We start from the raw sequence: 6,969 nt of genomic DNA, 5'->3' as shown, positions 1-6,969 counted from the left end.
ATGGAATTGTTGCAACGTTTTAAAAACTAAATCATAAGTATTTTACAATAGTATTGTACAAATTATCAGTGCCACATTACAATAATACATTATGATCTTATTGTAATAGCTGCGATGGAATGCATTGTTAACTAATATTATACTTGCAAAACGTTGTTGTTGAGTACAATTATTCTCAATTTAGAATTATGTTGTTAAAATAAATGCTAAGGTATTAAACTTACTAAGGTGATGACGGTTATTAAGGTTGTTAATAATGAGGGAAATATTTACCTAATGTGATATAGTTACTACCTGTACTCATTCGTTTACTGTTTGTCATGAAGTGTAGGTACATTAGTAGATTCAATCGTAACATCTCTAGGTACATAATAAAATAAAAGATGTTCGTATGTTTGATAATTTACAATTTATTGTTGGTTTTATTCACAAGATTTCAAATAAATAGTTAAATACAATATTACATTTAAATATATAAATTAAAGACATGTTGACCTTTACACAAATACAAATATTTCTTTTACTTCTTGAGTATGCGAACCAATGGGGTGGGGTTGTACGCGTAGATGGGAGCAGAGATGGGCTTCACATCTCTGTACTGAAGGTTAGCCTCGAACCCAGAGGCTTCTTCCTTCTCCTCGGCCTTGGTTTGTTCATACTTGACCTCACTGAGCTGCAGCTTGGTCTGAGAGAACTGCTGAGATCCTTGGAGAGGGAACTGGACAAAGTCGATCTGGTAGTTTGGCTCCTCCTTGACCTGCTGGAACTTGAATTCCTCGGGCTTCTGGAACTTCTGGAAATTCTGGAAGTTCTGGGAGTTCTGAGCGGTGTACCGGGAGCTCTCACTCTCTTGAGGTCTGATGAACACGGGGTAAGCAGCTGGCTGGAACTTGTAAGGAGCGTTGTTGTATTGAGCGGGTTGTTCCTCCTTTCGAGCCTGAATGTAGTAAGCTGACTGAGGCTTGTAAGCGTCTTGAGCGTTGTACTGCGCTGGTTGTTCCTTCTTTTGTTCTCCTGGGCCTGGATGTAGTAAGCGTTCTGGAACTGTTCCGCTGGGTTGTTCTGGGTTTGTTCGTTTTTCGCATCCTTGGAGTCGGTCTCCCCAGACTTGAGAGCTGCAGTAGCGTACTTCACCATCTGAAGGCGGCCGTCGGGCAACAACACGTAGTACTCTCCGCTCTCCAGCAACTTTCCAGACTGGCTTTTGTCTGACTCAGATTCCTGAAACGGAACAACGGAATCATTACAAAATAATAACAGAAACTGAGTTATTGAGTAATAATGATTTCTGATAGATATAAGTTACAACTTAACACTTGTAGACTATTCCCTCACAAACATTATTTTAAGAAACAGTTGACGACAAAAACGTCTTTCTGATGAACAAAAATAAATTGATGAATATTTTTATAGATATCATTTTTGAAAATTTTGCTTGAACCCTAACTGGAAGTACAGTATGATTTTATCAAAACACACTTCAAAGAACACACTTTGCAAAAGCAAATCTGCTTTCTTCATAACATGACTTGGGGTTTTTGTAAAATTGCAAACTTGTTTTAGCTACCTGAGCAACGTGAGTCTGGTTGGTCTCGGGCTGGGCGGTGGTCTGGGGGTACTCGGCCGGGGGTGGGTAAGCCTCCAGGTGGGCGGGTACCAGGAGGAGTCGTCCTGAGGGCGTCCACCCCGCGGGCGGTGCTGGGGCGGCGCACAGGGCGGCGGCGACGAGGGCGGCGGAAATCAGGAGGACCTGGAAGAAGAGGTCACTTATGAAGAGCTGCCCTAGCTTGTACCTATATTCACACTACATTTTTTGTAGAGTGCTAATTGTAATGACACATGGCTAAAATATGTTGAATGGATGAGATGACAGCTTTGATACTGTCTAATCAGATGGTTATTTAGGTAAGGCTATTTATGAAAAGCACAATAAGTTTTTCTAACCATCAACATTTTCTGGATTTTCTCAGGATCGAACTCGAAATTTTTTGATTAGTATGCCAGAACCAACCCCTCAGCTACACAGCTAATGCAAGTACACAAAACAGAAAATAAATTACTATTAAAATGCTTCTCAATTTGTGTAATGTACAGATATACTGTATGCGTCTTCTAACAATAAATCAAAACGTCAAATTTTGCTATTATTATTTACGCCTGTTTGCTATTATTTTTGGGGTATTAAAAGTTGTTTAAAAAATGTCCCTACTAAAAAGTTACCTTTAACGGATATGCTTCTTCTCCATAACCATAATTTAAAATATTTGTTTGAATTGTAATGTATTAATAATAATACCCAAGACAAAAATGTAACTCCTAATAAAAAATGAATTCGCAGCCTATTAATTTAACCATATTAACGGCATTAGTGAAGTTTCTCAAAGAAATTCCACTGAAGCCCAAATATAAGAGATATCCTAAAAATCTGTGAACTCTATTGGCACAGAGGATTAAAGTGTTCGTTATATATGTTATTTCGGTAACTAGAATTTATAGACATATAAATATTATATTTTAGAAAACTGCCTGTATTTATTTAAAAACAACCAAATAGCAATCAGTAAACTTTACTAAACAGCGTTTCCAGGCCTTGATGTTTTGTAATTGTTTAAACTTCAAGTTTCATAATACCGGCAAACATGATGTGACACGAATTCAATAAACGCATTTACTGTCAAGACGCGAAGCAAAGTGGAAAAGTTTACATTTACGAGAATCTTTTCCTTTCGTATTTACTATGGAAAGTAAAGGGTAAATGCAATTATTCTTGCAATGAGTTAAAAAGAAAGACAAAGCAAAACTACACTTTTGTGGGAATTGTATTTTATGATTGTCTACAAAAAAATTTGAGCTTTATAAAAGTGGTAAACCGCTACAATTAACAAACTGTTTGTCATTGGATTGGTAGTTTATTAGGAGCAACGTTTTTTTCGAATTACCTAAACATTTACGTATGCTACAAAATATGTGCTACGAAATAAACAGTATTGTGACTATTAAAAAATAGCGTTCTGTAATAGTGGCAGTACTGTAATATAAGAAGTCATATTATAATTGTATAAAACAAAATATTGTGTTAGAAAATATTAAAAGATTTCGAATCATTTCCTTGCAAACAATATAAAAGTCCTTTGATTTCAACAAACACACAAAAGAACAAAATTTAACTCTAATGTAAAAATTGTAACTTAAGTAAATTTGAAAATTTTTAGTTAATATTTTACTCAAGTTCTAAAAAGTTAAGCTAGAGTCGAAAACAGTTAATTTATCAGACTCTAGTGTTATAAAAACTAAAATTTTAAATTTGTGAAATATAAGTTTTTAGTGTATTGCGCAGAAGGCACTTACCTTCATTGTTGGTTGAGGTGAGTGAAGTGCCTACCCTAGCCAGTGTACAGACTATATACCTACACAGACAGTTCGCATTGGCCTGGACGTGCCTCGTACACTTGCAAGGGCCTAGGTCACCTAATGGGCGAGGGTCTACACATGCTATGCAGTAACATTACATATTTCAGTTTATGTTCGGCAAAATTGTTTCAGTATTTGTAACTTCAAGATGGTTTCGTTAGTATTACCGATAAATAAGTGGGGTGGACCTGCTTATGGTATTTCATTTGCAGTTTGGACTCAATTTCCGGATGATGTCTTGTTAAATCAGGTATAAACACCGTTATCAATTTGTAATCTGTTTATTCAAGGTAAGCATTTGTATTGTATTATCTATCTATACTATTATATAAAAATCTAGTGGTGTCTGTCTGTATGTTTGTTACTAATAGGCACATAAACTACTCAACTGACTGGGCTTAAATTTTACAAAAATATAGCTACCATACCAAGGACCATTATAGGACTATTCACACTTCAATACTGACCGTGAGCTTTGCCCCTTTGGGCTTTAAAAGTTCTGAGTTGAGGATTTTAAAAGTTAATATTGATTGGTCTCCATGGCTGCCATTAAAGCACATACAATGTTTGCAATTTGCTATGCCACCCAAATGTAAACAAGCTGAACTGTCAAACCACATTAATTCACAATTCCACAGCTGGTTTATGAATAGGCATATAATATTCTCTACAATCATGTGACATGTTTATTTATTCTTATATTTGATGGTTCATTGATTATTGGTTTTATGAAATAAGTGAGATTGTATATCTGTTTCTGTATCTAACCCTAATTAATTATTTTAAAATTCCCTAATGTGAATGATTGTATTGAAAGATTTTGGTGTAAAAAAATAGTGAAATTATAAATCACATTTACTTGAACCATTTTAACATTTTTGAACACTTAAGATGTTTAGAGTAGGACACACACACCTTAAAAATTAAAATTATTTTTCTCAAGGAGATAATTAATTGTTTATTTTTGTCATTTTGAGAGAAATATTGTTCACACAATTTGCCTTTTCACACAGTTTTAAATCATAATTTCATATTACTACCCATAGATTAGTTATGATGTTTTCTAATCCAGAGGTAGCTACTACCTATCTATATTATAACTTTTGACACTTCCACTAGATTTCATGTTCTATTCTAATAATGAATAACTTTTTACTAAACATTCATCAACCCGGACGGGTCCTCTGCTAGTGTTTAATATTAAGTTCATCCTGTGTCTCTACTTTCATTGCTAAATGATAGCTACCTTTACACCCACGTTTTGCAACGAGGCGAGAACTCAGATAATTTTTGTTTTAAATTCTCTGCATCAAACACTTACAAACCCAATTTTTGCACCAAATAGTCTTATTCGATTTTACTTGGTAGAATTCAACTACCTGTATAAAAAACGAAATTCTAAATTCATCAAAATTCAAACCTAGTTCTAAGGAGCAAATGTAAAAACATGTTTTAGTTTTTGCCTTGAGACCAAAATTTTTCTTCCAAAGGTCTATCTTAAAACTTTGACGTCCATTTGGAGAGTTTCGATAAAGTTTTAAGGACTTGAATATACTTGTGTTGTTTGGGTCTATGAACTTCCTTTTTTATAAAATGTTAGCACAATATCTTTGACGTGATTGCATTAACAACGCAGCAACCAGGTCCATATTAATATTAATCTTTTTCCATTAAATTATGGCAACTGCTTAGTGTTTTAGAATATTGTGGATAGACCATTATGTGTATTCAACGATTGGCATTAATTTTGTTCTTCTTGTATCTATATTCTATATTTGTACTATTCTATAGTTAGCCATGTTTTACCAACCTCTATAATATTAGCAATTACATTTTCATGTGTTTTTAGCTTTGATCAGAGCTCAAAAAATGTATTTGTAGTTAGTAGATTACAAAGCGCTCAAATTTGACGGTAACTTTGTAATCCCTTTTCCAACTGATTTATACACTCTTATATGAGTTCAACAATAAATACGCAAATTTTGACTATTTTAGACGAATGAACAAGACTAGACTATATATTTTAATCGGGACCGATGGTTTTTTTAGTAATGTTAAACATATTCCTGAATTTGAATTGGTTAAGTTTTTGAATGAAGGCAGTATATTAATTTCAGTTAGACTAAATTTAGAAGAGAATCACGGTAATTCCAGTTTGAATTCGTAAGAGATCTCCTCCTGTTATGAAACATACTTCAAATTTTTCTCTGGTTAATTAATTGACGTAGGCTATAACCTGAGTTATCCTTTAGGCATTATCAGGTTGATTTTGGGATTAGAATTGATTACATACTTGTATCACGATAATGTTTATGCCCTCTTAACCGTCAAACATGTCTCAATTTTTTGTCTTTGTGTAAATGAGTCATTTTAAAAATATTTATTATCTTTTATGTAGTAAATTGGAATATTTTTATAATCAACAATAAGAACGAAAATAACAAGTAGCCTAATAATTTGGATTTCAGGCAAAAATTTTTTATTTACAGATATAGGTTTACTTGAGACAACATTCTTTTAAAGTTGTTAATTTGAAAACTTGTAGTCGGTTCAAACTATTAATTCAATATTTTTATACAATACTTTACTATCCATTAGTGAATGTCACTACTTCATGATAATTTAAGTAGGTACTAATGTTGTTAGAAATTGAATATTCAAACCTTCTACAACAATTGTGTCCAAGCCTTAGAGATCTGTAAATTTGTATCCTTTGATATCAGGAATACAAATTTTTAAGATATGTCTCGATATTTATTTTGGAACTTTGTCTAAACTGAGGGAAACTAACTGGTCCAAACATACTTCTCAAATATTCATTTTGATAGCCGATGGACTACGTATATATGCATTTTTATGCTTCCCTCCTTAAGGTGATGTTTTCGACGTGTTGCAAGCTCCGATGGTGTTGCATTACAAAGAAACGTGTCAGCTTTAAATAATTAAAGCTAGACTCAATTTTGGACTACTGACGGAGTAAGCCTAAAAAGTTTTACTTTTCAATCTGGTACAAGGACCAATATAAAAGTGATCTACGATTTTATTTGATTTAAAAAAAAATTCACACGCCGTTGAGTAAAAGTTTTGGACTGAACTAATATTATTAGATAATTCAGTGTTTAGTTGGCATAGTTTTAGATAAATTCATTAGATAATTATATTAAGTACCCTACTTTAATGCAACTGTCTACGTTACTGATGAAAACTCTGCTAAAATTTCTGCTTTCTGATAAATATCAACTCTAACTACATGTAATATGATGTTAATTAATTGTAATAAATAATTTACAATTATACATTTACATAAGTAATTGCATTGTACTGCATAGGCAAAAAATCGAATTAAATACAAAACCAACAGAGTCGTAAAACTTCCTTGAGATTTATTTTCCCCTAATGCATGACGAGTTCGGTGAAATTAGGAAAAAAATATTTAACCTGAACATGCAAAGAAAAAGCTAGCTACCTTTCGACTCCAAACTGTTCAATATAGTCCCTGTATTATATAGTAAAAAATGACACCATTTTCAGCGTCAAGATAGTAGGGAAAGGTGGGAT

General features: G+C 33.3%; 1 pseudogene; it reads right to left on the bottom strand.

Moving 5' to 3' along the window:
* Nucleotides 1-452: 452 nt before the first annotated feature.
* On the bottom strand, nt 453-3,364 carry LOC128982680 (uncharacterized; annotated as a pseudogene).
* Nucleotides 3,365-6,969: the final 3,605 nt, after the last annotated feature.

Source organism: Macrosteles quadrilineatus, unplaced genomic scaffold (genome assembly GCF_028750875.1).
Source record: "Macrosteles quadrilineatus isolate MER2022 unplaced genomic scaffold, UCM_ALF_1.0 Scaffold_955__1_contigs__length_24981, whole genome shotgun sequence".
Taxonomy (NCBI): Eukaryota; Metazoa; Arthropoda; class Insecta; order Hemiptera; family Cicadellidae; genus Macrosteles; species Macrosteles quadrilineatus.
This window is presented reverse-complemented; position numbering and strand designations above follow the sequence as displayed.